This window comes from Plecotus auritus (genome assembly GCF_963455305.1).
Source record: "Plecotus auritus genome assembly, chromosome: X".
Lineage (NCBI taxonomy): Eukaryota > Metazoa > Chordata > Mammalia > Chiroptera > Vespertilionidae > Plecotus > Plecotus auritus.
The window spans coordinates 11,816,178-11,837,088 of record NC_137784.1 but is presented as its reverse complement, the minus strand read 5'-3'; the positions used below and the strand labels follow the sequence as shown (position 1 = coordinate 11,837,088).

The window sequence follows — 20,911 nt, the reverse complement described above, 5'->3', positions numbered from 1 at the left end:
AGGTCTAGTGGTAACAAACTCCCTCAGCTTTTGTTTACTTGGGAATGTCTTAATTTTGAAGGACAGGTTTGCCAGATAATATGATTCTTGGTTGACAGGTTTTGTTTTTTTTTTTCCTTTTAGCATTTTGAATATATTGGTCTACTGCCTTCTGGCCTCCAAAATTGCTTATAATGGGATGTGATGGAGGATCCCTTGTATGTGACAAGTTGCTTCTTTCTTGATGCTCTCAAAATTCTCCCTTTGTCTTTGTCTTTGTCTTTTGAAAGTTTGGTTATAATGTGTCTTGATGTGAGTCTCTGAGTTCATGTTACTTAGAGTTCTTCTTAAATGATTATATTAATGTATTTAATCAAATTTGTGATGTTTTAAGCAACATGGGATAGTATGATATTAAGGTCCAATTGTGTGGTAAAGGGGTGGTTTGGCAAGGTTTCAAGATGTGGTATTTGAGTTGGACTCTGAAGGAAAAATAGTATTTAGGAAGACATCAAGCCTGCAGTGAATTCTAGGCAAAAGTAAGGATGAAATGTGATATGGAGGTAGCATTTATCATGTATGATGGGTCAGGCACATCAGTTATTTCATTTAATACTCAAAATAGAGTGATAATATATCAAAATAGAGGTAGGTACTAGTATTCTCATTTTACAGATAAGAAAATTGATGTTAAGGAAGATTGAGAGACATGCTCACGCTCACATGGCTAATTAACTGAGGTGGGAGTGAAAATTAATTTAATTCATACTTTTTATACTTTGCCAACTTACCAAAAAGAATAGCATGAACAAATTTTTGAGGTGAGAATTAGTGAGTCCCTCTGGAGTCATCAAGTAAATAAGGTTGGCTGGACCGAAGGGCAAGTGTAGAAAAGCAGCAGGAGATAAAAGTTAAATAACTTTGGATCAGATTATAAAAATCTTCAAATATGAGGCTTCAAGTTTAGACTTTCTTTTGGATAAGGGAAAAGTACTGGCAGTTGAGAGTAAAAATTTTTAATATCTTTCCAAAAGATGTCATATAAATATGAGATGACAGTAAAAAGCAAATTTCTTGAAATCGTGGATGTCTTTTTGCACTAAATTAAAGTGCCAAGGGTCATATCTGTGTAGTTAGTCAGCAAGTTCAGTGATAACAGATTCCACTCAACCAAGAGCCTTTCATCTTCTGTTTCTCTCTTAAGAAAATCTAAATCCATTTTTCTTTGCTTGAACACTTCATTTTTCTCCCCCAAATAGCAACTTCTGTTTCATAGATTATTCTTGTTCTCTTCTTCCTTTTGGCTTTATAAAATGAATATCTGAAATTTTCCTGGATTGCTATGTTCTTGAAATAAAATTCTATTAAAAGACTTATTGTGATTCAAGGGAAAATTTATTAATTTGTTTGGTATACTTTTGAGTCAGTGGATCACTTATCATTGTCATATGTAAATTTTGCATATCAATCCCAATTTAAACCCTTCAACTGACAAATATAATCTTATTGAGACAAATAAAAATTTATCAGGCATTTATGTAAGAATACTATGTAGTAGCAAGTTGAATGAGTACTATAAATTTCCATCTGCCATTAAAATGCCTGAAATGCTTACTCTTGAAATGACCTGATAAGAAATGTCACAGTAGGCAATTGGTTCTTGGAATTACCTACTATTTCAAGATGAAGCCTGATTATTCTGTTAAGTGTCTCCCACAAAACCTGGAACACAGCAGGACCCAAATATTAATTCCAACCTTTTCCCCTGTGGGTGTGAAAGATGCATTGTAAAGTCCAAATATGTTTTATCAGGAGATATTTATTTTGGGGTGATTTTTTATTTTCAAAAATGAGATATAATTTACATATAATAAAATGCATATTTTGTAAGTACACAGATTAGTTTTCCTATTATATTAAGCTGTGTAAGTACCACCCAGCACAAGGTATAGAAAATTTCTCTTACCTCACTTTCTTATGTTTATCACCATGAATTAGTTTTGTATATTCTAGAATTTCATAGAAATGGAATTGTATAATATGTACTCATGTCCAGTTTTTTCCCCCCACTCATCATAATGTCTGTAAGATTAATCCATGGTATGGATGTTGCATAGTATTTCATTGTATAGATGTACCTCAATGGGTTTACCTATTCTCCTATTGAGGGATATATGGTTGTTTTTACTTTATTTATTTATTTATTTATTTATTTATTTATTTATTTTTAAAATATATTTTATTGATATTTTACAGAGAGGAAGGGAGAGGGATAGAGAGCTAGAAACATCGATGAGAGAGAAACATCGATCAGCTGCCTCCTGCACACCCCCTACTGGGGATGTGCCCGCAACCAAGGTACATGCCCTTGACTAGAATCGAACCCGGGACCCTTGAGTCCGCAGGCCGACGCTCTATCCACTGAGCCAAACCGGTTTCGGCTGGTTGTTTTTACTTTAGGGCTATTATGATTAAGGCTGCTATGATCATTCTTATACAAATATTTCTGGGAACATAGTTTTTATTTCTCTTGAATAAATATCTCATAGTAGAACTGCTGAGTCACAAGATAGATGTGTGTTAAAAAACCTTATCTGAGCCCTAGCTGGTTTGGCTCAGTGGATAGAGCATCAGCCTGCAGACTGAAAGGTCCTGGGTTTGGTTCTGGTCAAGGGTACACACCTGGGTTGCAGGCTCGATCCCCAGTTGGGGGCGTGCAGGAGGCAGCTGATCAATGATTCTCTCTCATAATTGATGTCTCTATCTCTCTTTCCCTCGCCTTTCCTCTCTGAAATCAATAAAAATATATTTTAAAAAACCTTATCTGAAACTATCAAACATTTTTCCAAGGTGGTTTATTAGTCTATACTCCTACCAGCAGATTATGAGTTCCAATTGCTCTATAGCCTTGTCAACACTTAGCATTGTCAGTCATTTTCATTTTAGCCAGTCTAGTGGGTTCCTACTAAATTTAGACACAAAGGATATTATGTCTATGTGCAGTGGGATGAGCAAAAAATATTATGTTTTCCAGCTGGTACCCAAGTTTCTGTAAAAGAAGGAACTGTCTTTGAGAAAGGCCTTTGATAAGTTGAATTGGGTGCTTTGCTGATGGCTTTATTAGAGTAAATGTCAAGAAATAGAATTTCTGGATTATAGGTAATGCATAGTTTTAAGACTTTTGATACATTATTGCTAAATGGCAAAAAGACTATCCTAGTTCCCATCAGAAGTGTGTGAGGCTCATTTCGTGTTCTTACTATCAATGGGTATTATCATTAAAACACCATTTTTTCAGTTGCATATTCTGTATACATGTGTAAGCTAAAAGAAACAAAAATAAGAAATTGTTATGAAACATAGTGATAAATATGAAAAAGGAACAAATTCTTTAATATTTACAGCATTGAAATGTCATTTTTTAAATGACTATGGCCAGTTCCTCCAAGGGCTTAAATTTTAGCATTGGGTTAAATTACATATATTCCTTGGCTATATGATAACCTTTGATTATATTTTATAGATCTAGTTTGATAAGCAAATTATCAAACTCATTGATGCAGACTTAAACAGCTAGGTGAAATAGTCAACAACTTGATCCATTTGCAGCCTTTCCTAATTTTATTGCATTTATCATTCGATTTAAAAAAATATAAACAGTAGCCTATCTCCAAGTTCATTGGAGATTTTGAAGCTGCTTTCAAAGACCTTTCAGTTAATAAAACAGTGGTCATTTTTCGCTTAGTTTGGCTGGCTAAGGAATTTTGGCTAGCCGCCACAGGAAATATTCACATTGTGGAAAGGATAGGAAGAAAGAAGGAAAAGAAGTTACAGTTAATCATGGGGCACATGAATCAGCTTCACTTTAAGTTTTTACTCTGAAGTAGAGAATTCAAAAAACACGGGAAGCCCTAGGGATGGGGAAAGAGAAAGTAGCAGAATAATTTGCTTTAAAGAAAATGATTCCTTTGCATATGAACTACCATGAAAACCATCTGCATTTGTTGAAATTAGTATGCAATTGATAATGCTCTCTTCACTCTGGATGCTCTTCTGGATAAAAAAAAAATAGGTGTGTATCTGAAGCAGCTTGGAGAGCTTTTAATTTTGATATTCAGATAGACCACAGAAAAATGATTCAGATGCAATATGTCAATATTTCTCCTGAGATTATGGAAGTTCTCTATGAGGGAACTATTTGTTTTCATTTAATGCTACAGATGAGTATGTTAGTGGTTGGGGCATCAAAATGAGATTGAGAATTCCTTTCTCTGGTTTGCTTTTATCTATCTATCTATCTATCTATCTATCTATCATCTACCTATTTATTTATTTATTTATTTATTTATTTATGTGGCCTTGGGCAAGTAATTTTGTCATTTTTATCAGGTTCGGTAAAATGCTAGAACACAATAATTAAGAGATGCCAAGAAGATTTTTACAAATATGTTAGTGACAGAGGACATGTCTGATGCACCAAATAGTTGAAACTTTGCTTATTGAAAACATGATTGACTATCAAAGACAGAAAAATAATTACTTTTCTATTTTAACATGCTTTATTCCATACCTGGGCTAAAGCAATTTAATACAATTTCTTAAAATTATAAAAGCTGCTGCATTTATTGAATGGCTTTCTGACATCTATTTTTAACATATGATGAGTGCTATACTTGGCAAGTCCTCAGCATTTTCCCCAGTGAATGGTCTGCCAGAGTAATTTGAGAGTAAATATTTTGAGGTATTATCACCCTCAGAAGGATTTATTGATCAGGTGCTTTTGTATAGTGCTGTTTTAAGGCCCTTTGAGTGCTGCTTTAGACTTCATAACTAGGACTCAAATACAATGCTATAGCACAGTAGGATCAAAATATGACTTGCAGTGCAATTAGTCCATTGCACAGTTTCTCCATATGGTTATTGTGTTCAAAGGGACGTGGTTCAACTCAAAATAGAATCCCATAGTTCTGCAGAAATAGTGTTAGTTATAGGGTAAGCATTGTGCTAGTTGCTTCCCATTCATTATCTTATCTGATACTAGAGGCCCGGTGCATGAAATTCGTGCATGGGTAGGGTCCCTAGGCCTGGCTGGCAATCAGGGCTGATAGGGGCCTTCCGGCTGCCAGCCTGGGCCTTCCTTCATTCCACACTGCCCCCTGGTGGTCAGCACATGTCATAGTGAGCGATCAAACTCCCAGTCTCCCGGTCAAACTCCCGAGGGGACACTTTGCATATTATCCTTTTATATATATACTAGAGGCTCGATGCACGAAGATTCGTGCAAGAATGGGCCTCCTTTCCCCTGGCTGCCAGCACCGCCTTTGCTCTGGCCGGAGCTTCCTTTTCACTCTGGCCCAGATCTGCCTTTCCACCTTCCCACGCTGCCCAGAGGCCCAGAGTGGCTGGGGTGGTGTGGAACACCTGCGTCATTGCTATGGCGACGACACAAGCATCCTGCCCCGCCCCCGGCCGCTTGGTACCTGTGTATGAAAATTAACCCGCCATCTTTGTTGGGTTAATTTGCATACTCACTCCTGATTGGCTGGTGGGCATCATGAAGGTACGGTCAATTTGCATCTTTCTCTTTTATTAATGTAGACTAGTGGCCCGGTGCACGAAATTCATTCATGGGGTGGAGGTGTCCCTCAGCCTGGCCTGCATCCTCTCCAATCTGGGACCCCTGTGGGATTGGGCCTAAACTGGTAGTCAGACAACCCCCTCGCAATCCGGGACTGCTGTCTCCTAACCTCTCACCTGCCTGCCTGCTTGATCACCCCTAACCACTCTGCCTGCTGGCCTGCTTGCCCCCAACTGCACCCCCTGCCGGCCTGCTCACCCCCAACTGGTCCCCTGCCAGCCTGATCACCCCCAACTGCCCTCCACTCCTGGCCTGATCACCCCTAATCACCTCTGCCTCGGTCCTGCCACCATGGCTTTGTCTGGAAGGACGTCTGGAAGGTCTCATGGTCTAATTAGCATTTTACCCTTTTATTAATATAGATAGGATATGACAGACTGCCATAACTATAACAAATGTATTACTCTATGAGAATACATACTTCATGCGATAGGAAGGCATCTAATACATTACATTGTATATGTTGTAAGTAGTAGGAAATACTGTATTCATAGCAATAATATACACCCTGTGACTTCCCTTCCTGATTTGGGAATGGTTCCCCAGTTCTTTGAACATTTCCTGGCCCCTAATGTATTTTTTTTTTGTCATTCAGTGTAACTTTATTTACTGTTTATTGCACATGATTTGAGGTCTTTAATATCTAACCACCAAAGATTCAAAGGACTATTTTTTCCATGATGTTTAACATTAACATCAGTGAATTCATGTATTCATGTGTTTTTATTGTAAACATCTGAATTATTCACATTGTCATAGATCCTGAACTCATAAGCATGGACCATGCACAGGCTGGCAGCAAGCCAGGAAGCCACTCTGCAAGCAAACAGATACTTTGCATAAGGAGAAAAGTCATAGCACAACATTTAATGTCCAACCTGAGTCACCTCAGAATGTTATATATATTGACTTCTTAATTCATATAGTATCGGGAACTGAACTGCTTGGTTGGTGATGGGGTTGACCTGGTTTCAGGAGGATTATTCCTGAAATAATTAAGGAAAGGGGGGCTCAATCTTTCTTCTTGGTTTCTTGCTCCTCCCCAGCACCTTCATCTTTCTTCTCATCCTCAGCTTCTTGGGCATCTTCTCCTTCACCTTCACCTCCTTCTTCTTCCTCCTTTGCATCCTCAAATTCTTCCTTGGCACCTTCTTCCTCTTCCTCTCCTTCCTCTTCATCAGCCACTTCCTTCTCCTTCTCCTCCTCTTCAGATTCTCCTTCAGAGGGGGGGTTCATTCTTAGCTTCCTCGGCTTTAGCAGCCTCAACGGTCTCCTCCACCTCGATCTGCTCCTCCTGGATGTGGCTGGTGTATTAAGAAGGGAAGGAGCGAGTGGACATCAAGTAGGAGCTAGTCTGTAACCACTGTAGGCAGATGGACCAAAGATCTGGGAACTCTGGGAGTAGCCGCTGGCTATGCTTCCCACGCTGGTGAAACTGAACTGGGTCTCCTCACCTTCCACGAGTTTCCTGTAAGCTGCAATGTCAATGTCCAAAGCCATCTTCACATTGAGGAGGTCCTGGTATTCTTTTAAATATCATGCCATTTCACTCTTTGTAGTTCCCAACTCATTTTCTAATTTGTTGATTGTGTCCTGCATAGCACTAACGTCTGCGTTCTGCTTATCCTCCAGCTCTCGCAGCTGCTTTCCCAGAGCTTCGTTCATGCCCCGGCTTGCTTTGATCTCTAGGGTCTTGGCCTTGAGCAGGCGGCGGCTTTCAGACACCTCGTCCTTGGCGGCGTGCACCCTGTAGGTGTTCTTGGCAGTGCTCTCGGTCAGCATGGTGAAGCAGCTCTTGTACCATTCTTCAGCATTCTGCATGTTCTTGGCAGCCAGCTTCTCGTACTGGGCGCAGATGTCCTTGAGCGCGGCAGAGAGGTCGGACTTGGAGAACATGTCCATCTCCACGGAGATCTGAGCGTACTGGATCTGCGCCTGCAGCTCAGCGATCTCCTCTTTGTGCACCTTCTTCAGAAAGGCGATTTAGTCCATCAGGCTGTCGATGTGCTTTTCGAGCTCAGCTCCAGCGAGAGCCGCCTCATCTGCACCTTTGTGCGCCTCCATCAGCCAGCCCTCTGCATCATCATGGTTCAGCACCTCTTCCTGGTAGCATGCCTGCAGGTTGCTCCCAGTGCCTTCCAAGCCCTGGTGCCTGCTAACTGCCCACTGCCCTCTCCTCGCCAGGGACGGGGCTCAGGGGGCAGGGGCACAGGCATCCCATTTTCATTAAAATGTTCAACCTTGGCCTGCTCCACTGGTGTCCACAGGCGGCCTGGTGGCAGACAGTGATCCCAGAGACAATGGCCATACCCCCCTGCCCGGGTCCCCGATAGCAACCTGGACCCTGCGGGCGGCGTCAGGCGCTGCCCGCCCGGCCTGCCTGGTTACCAATCGCAGCCTGGACCCCGCGGGTTGGTGTCAGGTGCTGGGCGCCCCCCTACCCCCCGCCTTCCCGGACCCCGATGGCGGCTTGGACCCCACGGGCAGCATCAGGCGCTGCCAGCCCAGCCTGCCCAGTTACCAATCGCAGCCTGGACCCTGCGGGTGGGGTCAGGTGCAGCCCACGAACCCGCGAGCGGCATCAGGTGCTGCTCACCCGGCCTACCTGGTTACCAATCGCAGCCTGGACCCCGCAGGTGGTGTCACGCGCTGTCTCCGCCCCGCCCCCCCTCACCTGCCTGGTTACCAATCGTGGCCTTGACCCCGCGGTGTCAGGTGCAGCCCGCCCCTCCTGCATATGCAAATTTACCCACCATCTTTGTTGGATTAATATGCATATAACTCCTTATTGGCTGTGGGCGTAGCAGAAGTACAGTCAATTAGCATTTTTCTCTTTTATTAGTGTAGATACTAGTAGATGTACAATACCCATGCTTCTTCCTGGTGCCCTGATACACACCGATGCACACATAGTCCTCTGTATCACAGTGAACTAATTGTCCTGCTTTTAGAACCATATTATTCTTCCATTACTGATATACCCTCATCCTTGCCAATGACATGAGGCAGTTGCCAAGAATAAGCAAAAACCTAACCAGAGTGTGATTAGTGAATGGGTTATTTCCCATTAGGTCCTGTGATAGACAAAATAGTGGCTCCCCCAAAGATGTCCATGTTTTAATTCCTGAAACCTCTGAATACATTACATTATATGGCAAAGGGAAATTAAGATTGAGATAGAATTAAGGTGGCTAATCAGGTGACCTTAAAATTGGGATATTATCCTGGATTATCCAGCTGGGCCTAATATAATCACAAGTATCCTTAAATGTGAAAGAGAGAGAGAGAGTCAGAAGTTCAAAGTGATATGATGTGAGAACGACTGTTGGTTATTGCTAGTTTTGAAGACGAAGGAAGAGGCCATGAGCCAAGGAAAGCTGGCAGCCTGAGTTTTTGTTTTGTTTTGTTTTGTTTTCCAAAAGGCAAGGAAAGGGACTCTCCCCTGGAGCCTCCAGAAAGAACGCAGCCCTCCCACCACCTTGATTTTAGTCTGGTAAGACCCGTTTCAGACTTTTGACCTCCAGAAATGTAAGATAATAAATTCATATTGTTTTAAGTCATTGTTTGTGGTAATTTGTTACAGCAGCAATAAGAAACTAATACAGGCCCTTAATTGATAAAGTTGGCAAAAATGGTCGCAGGTCAAATTGATAGAGTTGGCAAAAATGACATGCAGGCCAAATTTGGCCTGCCACTTGGTTTTGTAAATACTAAAGTTTTATTGCAACCCAGCCACACCGATTTGTTCACATATAGTCCATGGCTGCTACAATGGCAGAGTTGAATAGCTGTGGCTGAGATCATTGGGCCTGCAGACACTAAAATATTACTGTCTGACTCTGTACAGAAAGAGACCCCTGATCTAGAATATATGTAGTTACAAATACAATACCATAACTATGGATGTAAATTAGGTGTATAAATGTATAAAATTTATTTGAGAAAAAGAACAAATTCTCCCTTACTTCTTTTGATTAGTAGTCTAAGTTTTTTATTTTATTTTTTAACTTTTTAAAATTAAGGTATTACATATGTGTTCTTATCCCCCCATTGCCCCCCCCTCTCATGCCCTCACCCTCTGGTGTCTGTGTCCATTGGTTAGGCTTATATGCATGCATACAAGTCTTTTGGTTGATCTCTTCCCCCTTACCCCCACCCTCCCCTACCTTCCCTCTGAGGTTTGAGCATCTGATCAATGCTTCTCAGTCTCTGGATCTGTTTTTGTTTATCAGTTTATGTTGTTCACTATAATCCACAAATGAGTGAGATCATGTGATATTTATCTTTCTCTGACTGATGTATTTCACTTAGCATAATTCTCTCCAGGTCCATCCATGCTGTTGCAAATGGTAGGAGATCCTTCTTTTTTACAGCAGTGTAGTATTCCCTTGTGTAGATGTACCACAGTTTTTTAATCCATTCATCTGCTGGATGTTTCCAAATCTTAGCTATTGTAAATTGTGCTGCTATGAACATAGGGGGAAAATTCCAGTTAATAGAAAATTTCAGTTTCATGCTAGTGAGTTGAAATTGCAATGTGTGCCATACTATAGATAGGTCAAACTGCATGAATGTGAAGTTAAGAAATAAAAAGTTTATGAGAGGGGACATTTATATTGTTGAGATAGTTAAGAACCTAATTTTAATTCTTGTCTCCTTTCTTTAAAAAAAAAGAATAATTTTCAGGCTAGGGAAAGGTTGTTTTTCCATTCTTTTCTTAAATCCCTTCTTCCTGCTCTCAGCTGGGAAACTCCTCTCAGATTGGCAGCGTGTTTAGTCCAAGAGGCCACCAGGCCAGTGCTCTCTGAACCACCCCCAGTCAGCCTGCTACTTCCAATTAGCTTCAGCTGGGCAACTTCCTATTTGGGTCAACTCCCTTCTGAAATGGGTGACAGAAGTAGACACTGCTGGAATACTGTCATCCACTTGAACTTGATTACAGAGTAACATTTTCATTTATATTTGCCAATAGTTCTTTTATTGTTATGCTAGAATATTATTTTGGCAAGTGTTTCATTTCTATTAAATGTTTCCCCCGCCCTTGTTTTTTATTTATTTATTTAATTTATTTATTTTTTAGGATTTTTGGCTTTGGGCCCTGACTTTCGTTCTGAATGTTTGTGAAAATATTTTCCAAAAATGTTTGAAATTTTTATCATGGAAAACATCAACCATTTATAAAAGTTGATAGAATAGTATAATGAACCCCTTCACTCATTGCATTGACTTCAACAACTAAGGATTCTTGGCCAATCTTTTTCATTCTCTACTCCCACCTAATTACTCTTCGCCCAAATTTTTTGAAGGAAATCTTCAACATAATATTGCTGCATAAATATTCCAGTATATATCTCAGAAAGGACTCTTAAAAATATATGATCATGATACCATTATCACTTCTTAAAAATATTTAATACTAACTCCTTATTAATATTCAAGGAAATAGTTTTAAAAAATTATCTTACCCTTGAATATTTTGAGTAGTTTATGATTTTCATTCCCTCCCTGAGGCAGGCTATGACAAAAGTATTAAATGCAGAACTAACATGTATTCACAAACACACCATTTTAACTACCCCCCTCCACATACAAAAACACACTCCTGTACCCCAAAGGCCAACTAACCTTCCTCATTTCCAGAATTAGGATCCTGAAGGGGGCAAAGAAGGTGGGGGTCGGGAACATGGCCATTGTACCTTCCTTTAACTCTGATCAGTTGTATGCAGATCAAATGTTGAGAATTCCCTTTATTCCTTCTTGACTTTCTGCATTTCATACCCAGAAAATTCTATGGAGTCTTTGTAGAATTCCTCCCTACTCACACACTAGTTTTTCTCATGAAACATTTTGAAAACCTCTATTGTCCATCCCTGAAGATAAATGATGTGCTGTCACTTGCTCAAGCAGAGGTATGAACAAGGTTGTATGGGGTGAGACTTGTCTATCACTTGTGTCTAAGGGGACTCATAGACTTTTGCTTTCAGTGTTTAAGAAATGTGTGTGGTGACTCAGGAAAACAATGATTTTCTTACAAATGGAAACAATAATGATCCAAATTTCCTTCTAAAAAACATCCAGGCTCTCTTGCTGAAGAGAGCCTGTTCTTTCCATTTAGTCCAGCCTAGTGGATGCCTGCATCTGTCCTGCTTTTGTGGGTCTGGGGCTGGAGTTGGTAAGGAGGAAGAAGTAAAGTGTGTGTGTGTGTGTGTGTGTGTGTGTGTGTGTGTGTCTGGCACTGCTCAAAGCTTTGCTTTAAGCCTGTCATGGTTCATACTTTAAAAACAAACAAGCCCTAGCCAGTTTGGCTCAGTGAATAGAGCAGCAGCCCACGGACTAAAGGGTCCCCAGCTCTGGTCAGGGTGCATGCAGAAGGCAACGAATCAATGTGTCTCTCTCACATCAATGTTTCTCTCTGTCTCTCCCTCTCCCTTCCACTCTCTCTAAAAATCAATGGAAAAATATCCTTGGGTAAGGAACAACAACAACAACCAAAAACACACACAATAAAAACAAACAAACAGATTTATGGAGATAAAATTTACATAACATAAAATCACCCACTTAAAGTGTACAATTCAATGTTTTGGGTTTTTTTAGTATATTCACAGAATAGTGCACCATCACCACAATCTAATTTTAGAACATTTTTATCCCTTCCAGAAAAAACTACTGTAGGAAAGAAAATTTTTTTCTTTTACCCTTCTAGGTTCTTTTGGTCTATTAATTAAATTGACATGAAATGGATTAATAGGAGAAAAACATATTTAGTTACTTACATATGGGAGCCCCATAAAGACAATGAGACTCAAGGACAAGTCAAGCAGTTGAAGCTTATTTGCGATCCTGAGCTAAGGAATGGGATAGGGACTTGCAGCTTCAAAGGAGAGGAGAGCAATTCACAAATAAGAAGAACAGATGTTTGGTAATTAGATGCTTGTCCTGCCATACAGATAGGTCCTTCAGATTAACAATTATCTGTAGTAATAGTTCTCTTTTGGGCCAGGCCCTCTTTCTAAATTCTTTTATGAATTTAGAAAATTCATAAAAGGGGAATTGTAAAAATTTTTCTCAAGCCTGCAGGGGCTCTATTACCTCCAAAGTGGCACATTGTGGGAGGCTCATTTAGAACCCCTTCACTATGCAGTCATTAGAGGCCACTCCCCATCCCCCGCCCCACTACCCCTTATCCCATGGTCTGCGCAACCACTAGTTCTTTTGTCTCTCTGGATTTGACCATTCTGGACATTTCATGATTGATGCTTTTGTATTTTTTATGGTTCAACTTTTAGGTGCTCCTTGGAAATTGGGGACTTAGACTTTCCATTAATGGCTAACATACAGACTTTACCATCTAAAACCTAAAATAAAGTGTGAAAAGGAAACACAGAAATACTTACAGTATTTACAGATGAAAAATATAAAAATAATATGTTCAATAGAAGCTGTAAGATTTTTTCCCCCTTCAGAATAGTCTTAACTAATTTCTAATTAAACATGGAACCAGCGTAAAACACTTTTATATAGATCTAGTTCTGCCTTCAGTTCCCCCAGATTGGGTAGTGTTATCCAGGGATTTCATGAAATTCAAACATAAAGAGAAGATAAATAAAACAATATTCTCATGCAAGAATATTAGTCTTGCCCTGGCTGGTTTGGCTCAGTAGATACTAGAGCGTTGGCCTGCAGACTGAAGGGTGCCAGGTTCAATTCCGGTCAAGAGAACTTGCCCGGGTTGTGGGCTTGATCCCCAGTAGGGGGCATGCAAGGGGCAGCTAATCAATGATTCTCTCTCATCATTGATGTTTCTCTCTCTCCCTCTCCCTTCTTCTCTGAAATCAATTAAAATATTTTTTAAAAAGGGAAAAAAGAATATTAGTTTTTTTTAACACATGAAAGAATGGATTAAAATAATAATCCTATCTAATAAAAGAGTAATATGCAAATTAACCATCACTCCCATTACACCCACCAGCCACACCCACCAGCCAATCAGGAGTGAGTATGCAAATCAACCCAACCAAGATGGCTTCGGCCATGGAGAGAGCAGGAGGGAGGCTTGGGTTTCCCCAGCAATGGAAGAAGCCAAGCTTTCTGCACACCCTGGCCAGCCAGGCCTCCACTCCAGGCTACAAAGTTTCAAATATAGAAGATAAATAAATCCCAACAAAAATGGCGGCAGCCACAGAGCTGGAGAGAGCAGGGGGCTAGGGTTGCCCCCAGTGATGGAGGAAGCCAAGCTTCTGCAGCCCTGGCCTGCCTTGGCCTCCGCTTAAGGCTACAAAGTTTCAATTATAGAAGATAAATAAATCCCAACAGAAATGGCTGCCAACACGGAGCGAGCAGAAGGCTTGGCTTCACTCCAGGCTACAAAGTTTCAACTATAGAAGATAAATAAATCCCAGATACCAGGGCCTCAGCTTGGGTCGCCGGGGGGCGTGGCCGGCCTGCAAACCACCACAGACCCCTCACCCAGGCCACCCCACGCCCCAAGGGAAGCCCCACCCTGATCCAGGACACCCTTCAGGGCAAACCAGCTGGCCCCCACCCATGCACCAGGCCTCTATACTATCTAATAAAAGAGTAATATACAGATTGACCATCACTCCAACACACAAGATGGCTGCCCCCATGTGGTCAAAGATCCTGCCCCCATGTGGACACAAGATGGCCAGCAGGGGAGGGCAGTTGGGAGGGACCCAGGCCTGTAAGGGAGAGCAGTTGGGGGGGACCAGGCCTTCAGGAGAGGTAGTTAGGGGTGACCAGGCCTGCAGGGGAGGGCAGTTAGGGGTGACCAGGCTGGCAGGGGAGCAATTAGGCATCAATCAGACTGGCAGGGGAGTGGTTAGGGATTGATCAGTCTGGCAGGCAGAAGCAGTTAGGGGCAATCAGGAAGGCAGGCAGGTGAGCAGTTGGGAGCCAGCAGTCCTGGATTGTGAGAGGGATGTCCAACTGCCCAGTGGGATCGGGCCTAAACGGGCAGTTGGACATCCCTCGAGGGGTCCCAGATTGGAGGGTGCAGGCTGGGCTGAGGGACACCCCCCCATGCACGAATTTCGTGCACTGGGCCTCTAGTATTAGATGACTAAGCATGATGTAAAAACAGGCCAAAAGATTATTATTTGGAAGTGGATGGAAACAAACATTAACCACAGATAAAGGTTCTATTGACTTGTGTGCGTGTGTTTAATTTCCCGTTTCTTTAAAAAACCATGTATTGAATCTGTTTATTCACTGCTGCTTTCCTCTCTACTATTTTTGTTCAGTGCCCCAGTATATTCAACAAGGGAAGCATACAAATTAAAATGTCAGTATCTTAAAAGAGTTTTAAAGTATCTACCATTTTGCAAAAGACCTGAAAAAACAAACAGAACACCCAGCTCAGAACCATAGATAAGTATCTCAGAATAATTTCCCAAAACAAATGTGCAATTTGTCTTCTTACTAAAATGTATTCTGCACCAGAGCTCATCAACATACTGTGACTTAGCAACATAGTCTCTGAAAAGGAGGAGGATGCATCAGTCTTGTCTATATTTATAAAACTCATTTGCACGGTTTGGACTTTCAATCTTTGCACTTTGAGATGTGAAGATCAAAACAAAAATAAAAACCTCAAACACCTCACCATTACTTGTTTTAATGACTTTAGCCAGCTTAACACTTTGGAGCTTAATTCTTTGGGTTTGAGTTGATCACTAAAGCAACACCCACTGAGAATGTTAATACAAACTTTAGATAAAGACTTTAAGAGACAACATTTGCAGTCCATGTTTTGTTCCATGGCTTTGTTTAAATTGAAATGGTGTTGGGATATTTTTTTCTCCTGATTGAAGAAAACTTCTTTCTGTTCCTGAACTTCATGGTTATTTCCTCTTTTCCACTGTTGGAGCCCGGCAGAGCCAACCCTTACATCAGAGGCATCTGTTTGCACTAGGAAATTTTTGGTAAAATACAATGGGCCCTATAATGTTGTTGCAAGGAACTTTGGGTTACTCAGTAAGTTTTAAAAGGCTACATTTTGAGCATTTGAAGGAAAACAGTTGTGTGAGTATGCTTTGTTTGGGAAGAGGAGTGAGTTGAGGAAGGGTTCTGTCTGCCAGGGGAAGAAAGTATGAGAGATAGGAGCTCAAGTTCACAGACTATCAGAGGCTTTGTCTGACCACTCTCCAGGCTCTTTGGACCTTTTTAATTTTGGTTAATTAGCAGCACAAATATCCCTCATAGTTAGGGACAGGGAGCTATATTTATAATACCAAATTGTTGTGTTAGGAAACATGGAACAAATAAATATTTCAACCAACAGTCCTTTATTGATGCAGAAACTTCTAACTCCTGCCATCCTGAATCACTGTAGGACATAGTTCTAGGACCCCCTACTGAACCAGGGAGAACACTCCTCTTCCTGTGGCCAAAGTCATCTTCTAGTATATAGAGGACCCTTTGTGGGGATGCTTTTGTATCACAGTAGTGGATGTACAATTTGCAATTGCTTCACTAGTGGGATGCAGTAGAGCAAGCATGTCAAACTCAAAGGCTAACACGGACCAAATAAACAAGGTTTAAGTTTATGTGGGCTGCAAAAAACCAAAAGCTTCAATTTTCATAGAAATGTAGGTTTATTGCGATAGAAACATGCTGAATACCAAGGGCTGAAATACATGAGTCATCATTATCATAAAAGAATACAACATTTTAATAAAAATTAATATTTTTTCTTGAACATTAACTTACCAGACACTAAATAACTGCACAAATTAATAAGTGTAACACAAATAAACCTACTTTTCTTGTTCTCCAAAAGAGAAATATTTCCTGTTGTGCACACCAAACAAGTTAGTCCAAGACTACTGACGTGGCAGTCGGCTGCTAGTATTAGTGGAGAGAAATGGTGTGCCTGCGCGTAAGGCATGTAGGGGTAATGAATGCAACATGATTATAGTAATCAGTCATTAGCAAACATTGTAGTTAGTTATTAATAATTATGTATAACAGGACATTATAAACATTATGTTATGAAATTTTTATTAAAACTTTTCTTACATACCATTATATTGGCTGGACCACAAAAATATTCATTGTGGGCCACATGCGGCCCATGGGCCACGAGTTTGACATGCTTGATGTAGAGAGAGCTTAGACCCCATTTCCCTAAGTGAAGGATTATACTGAGCTCTCATGTGATAAAGTAAAAAAAGTCAATGCCAAGTTGTCCTAGGGGGGATATGTTTGCTATTGTAAACCCCAGGAGGAAAGCCTTTAGAGCCACAATTTCTTCATTTATTCAACAAATATTTATTTAGCTCTTTTTATGTGCCATTAGCTATTGTGGGTGCTCAAAAGACAGAAATGAATAAGACTGACAGGATAGGGAAACAAGTCCTATATACCTGTATGCCCATATACCCCATTGTCTAGAGGGCCTTAAGGCAGGTATATTGTAGGTACAAGTATTTGATAATTCCACATTAAATTATTCAGCCTTATCTTTTCTGAATACTGAGAATTAGAGAGTCAACTGACAGATGAAATAGAGGCAGGTTCCCATGCTAACAGAGTCCAGGAGGCCACAGATATGTGAGCTCCACATGCAGGGCACGAATGCCATTCATTTCTTGCCTCTTCCTCTTGAGACAAATCTTTCAGTCAACCCTTGAAGCCATTCAAAGATGTGTCACTCAACTTTTTTCCTTTCCTTTCTCTGGTACATTTCCATCATTGGAGATGCTAAAGGGGGAAGCAAAGCAGGCAGCCAGAGTGAAAGAGATCATGGAGACAAATGTACAAATAGAGCCACAAACTTCCAAGTGACTTATTGGGAATAGGTTGTCGGTATTCGTTCTTTAATGGGAAATGTGAAAATATCCAGTCTAGGAGTTATTTCTTATGAGCTTTGGCTATCATTTTCCATAGATATTCAAAATGACCAATGCAAGGTTTTTACATGGCTTTTTTGGGGGGGGCAGGGGAGGCAGGGTGGGGAAGTCTCTTTGGAATTTGTATCATACTTCTTAATTACTTTTATGAACACTGTAGAATGGTGTATCTCCATTTTTTCTCCCAGTGACTCTATAGTAGAAATATAGTGATTTTTCTAGTGTGAAATGGCAATGAAATTTGTGAACCCATGGCCTTAATTTTTTTAAAGATTATTACTAAACTAGAGGCCCGGTGCACAAAAATTCGTGTACTTGGGGGGGAGGTTCCCTCAGCCTAGCCTGTGCCCTCTCGCAGTCTGGGACCCCTTAGGGGATGTCCACCTGCCAACTTAGGCCTGCTCCCTGGGGGATTGGGCCTAAGCTGGCAGTCAGACATCCCTCTGGCAGCCTGGGAGCCCTCGGGGTATGTCCGACTAACAGCTTAGGCCTGCTCCCTCAGATATCCTTAGTGCTGCCACTGAGGCGGGGGAGGTGGGAGAGGCTCCTGCCACTGCCACTGAGCTGGCCAACCATGAGCTGGCTTCTGGCTGAGTGGTGCTCTCCCTGTGGAAGTGCACTGACCACCAAGGGGCAGCTCCTGCATTAAGCATCTGCCCCCTGGTGGTCAGTGCACATCATAGCCACCAGTTGTTCCTGGTCATTCTGCTGTTAGGGTTAATTTGCATATTACCCTTTTATTATATAGGATAGTAAGTTGGCTTAACCTTTAAATTCTCAGCATAATTAAAAAAATTTAATCCTCACCCAAAGACATGTTTATTGATTTTAGAGAACAGGGTAGCCGGGGGAGGGGGAAAGACAGAAGCATTGATATGAGAAAGAAGCATCAGTTGGTTGCCTCCCATATGCGCCCTGATCAGGGATCAAATCTGCAACCTAGGTATGTGCCCTGACAGGGAATCAAACCAACAACCTTTTGGTGCATGGTATGATGCTCCAACACACTGAACCACATCAGCCATAACCCTCAGCATTACTTTTGCTCAGCTGTTTACTTCTCAAATACAATGAATGAGATTTCAGAAATTTAGGCTATGAAATAATCTTAATAGCAGTGTTTTCATAATAAGCACCAACCTAAACGATTTCCCAATAACTTGTTATTGAAAGGCAATCAAAACAGAACATTGTTTTAAAAAAGATTCCTTAAAAAAAAAGCTGCAGAATTTTTGTTTGTTGAAATTGGGTTTGGTTAAAAGTCTACCAATAGACCATTAAGCAATCATACTTAGTGGCCGCCTTTATTTTAACAATTGCTTAAACGCAGTATAAACACAGAATAACTTACGAAATCGTCTGATTTGGGCAACCTCAAGAAACTCGAGTAGTCTTTTCAGGAATAACAATGCTATGAGAGTATCTTGTTTTCTCTTACAACTCAGAATTATTTCATTTTGTGTTATTAACATGCTTGCAATTTGGCTGGGAATCACAATTACTCTTGAGTAACTACTTATATGAGGAAATCTGAGTTTAGAACATTTTTTTTTCTGTTGGTGCCTTGTTACCTTTCCATGTCTTGCCCATGTCGTCTTTGTTTTTGTGGAGATGTCGACTCAAGAGGTATATATACAGTCTGCATTTTTATTGAGTTTAAGAACTGTTTTCACTACCCTTTGAAGCCAAAGAAGTGCATTTACTATGTGATAAGTTGTTTCCTCTCAATATTGGAAATAAAGCGGTTTAAAGAGCCAGGGAACTTTTCTAATAGGTCTGAAAGACTTGCATAGGTAGAAAACACTTTTGTCCTTTCTTGCATCCTTTTCTTGGTGGTGATAAGAAAACAAGATTTTTTTTTATTAGTGTATAAGACAGGATTATCAGTTTGCTTTCTAGCTGCAACTACCTAAAAATCTAATTAGAAAGAGGTTAAACCAGCACTTCTCAAACTTTAATGTGGCAAGGAAACATTGGGGACTCTTTTTAAAAATGCAGATTCTGATTCAGTAAGTCTGGAGTAGGTTGAGACTTTGCATTTCTAACAAGCTCCCAGGCCTGCTGATGCTACTGCACCGTGAGTGAGAGCTTTTATTACCTCATATAAGAAGTCCAAAGGGAAGAAGTTCTAGAGGAAAGAAGTTGGTTCATTCAGAAGTTTGATATCATCAAGAACCCAGGTTTTTTCTTTCTTTCTCTTCTGTCACCTTTGACATATTGGCATTGGTCCACATGTTTATCCCCTCATGGCTGCAAGATGGCTGTAGCAGTACCTACAATCACCTCTTAACCTAGCCAGAGAGAGAGAGAGAGAGACAGAAAGACACATTTTCCCCTATGTATCTCTCTTTGAGTAAAGAAAACCCTTTACCAGAAGACTTTGCACCTCACCCCCAGAAGACTTCTTCTCATGTCTAATTGGTCAGAATTTTGTATCACAAGTTTGTTCCCAAACTAATTATCAGCAAGAAGAATTGTTCTATTTGACTTTGACTACTCAAGATTCATCCTGTGGTAATGTCCAAGACTGGACTTCTAATTTATATAGGCACTGCTTGGTTTAAAAAGAAAGAATTCAAGTCTCACTGTAACAAATGCCACAGCAATGAAAAATTCTCTAACTAATATGTCTAATCTCCAGACAATGGGTAACACATTCTAATATTCAATGCAATGAGTAGGGTCAACTCAGGTGAAACAACGTTAATTATTTATTTTTAGCATGGTTGTCCTCTATTTAAAAAAATTAAATTGATTTCAGAGAGGGAGAGAGAGATAGAAATATCAATGATGAGAGAGAATCATTGATCGGCTGCCTCCTGCACGCCCCCTACTGAGCCCACAACCCAGGCATGTGTCCTGACCGGAAATCGAACGCTGACCTCCTGGTTCATAGGTTGACGCCTCACCACTGAGACATGCCAGCTGGGTGGTTATCCTCAATTTTGATGGTTTCTTGTTGGACTTCTATAACATAGTATAATAGCATGGGTGGCTTATAAACAACAGAAATGTATTTCTCACAGTTCTGGTCCAAGATTAGGGTGCCAGCATGGTCAGGTACTGGTGAGAGCCCTCTTCCTGGTTTACAGATGGTCACCTGATTGCTGTGTCCTCACAATGCAGAGAGCAGAGAGAGGAAGTAAGCCATCTCATGTCTTTCTTTTTTTATTATCACCTGAGGATATATATATATATATATATATATATATATATATATATTTAAATTTCTTTATTGATTAAGTGTTACATATGTGTCTGTATTCCCCCATTACCCCTCCATCCCCCCCCCCACTCATGCCCTCACCCTCTGTTGTCTGTGTCCATTGGTTAGGCTTATACGCATGCATATAAGTCCTTTGGTTGATCTCTCCCCCTTACCCCCACCCTCCCCTACTTTCCCTCTGAGGTTTGATGGTCT

General features: G+C 40.8%; 1 pseudogene across 1 annotated transcript; it reads right to left on the bottom strand.

The window, feature by feature from the left end:
* Positions 1-6,628: 6,628 nt before the first annotated feature.
* Positions 6,629-19,080, bottom strand: LOC308239490 (neurofilament light polypeptide-like; annotated as a pseudogene). Its single transcript has 2 exons — positions 19,062-19,080; positions 6,629-7,809 (listed from the first exon to the last, which is right to left on the bottom strand). The product of its transcript is annotated as a neurofilament light polypeptide-like (transcript).
* Positions 19,081-20,911: the final 1,831 nt, after the last annotated feature.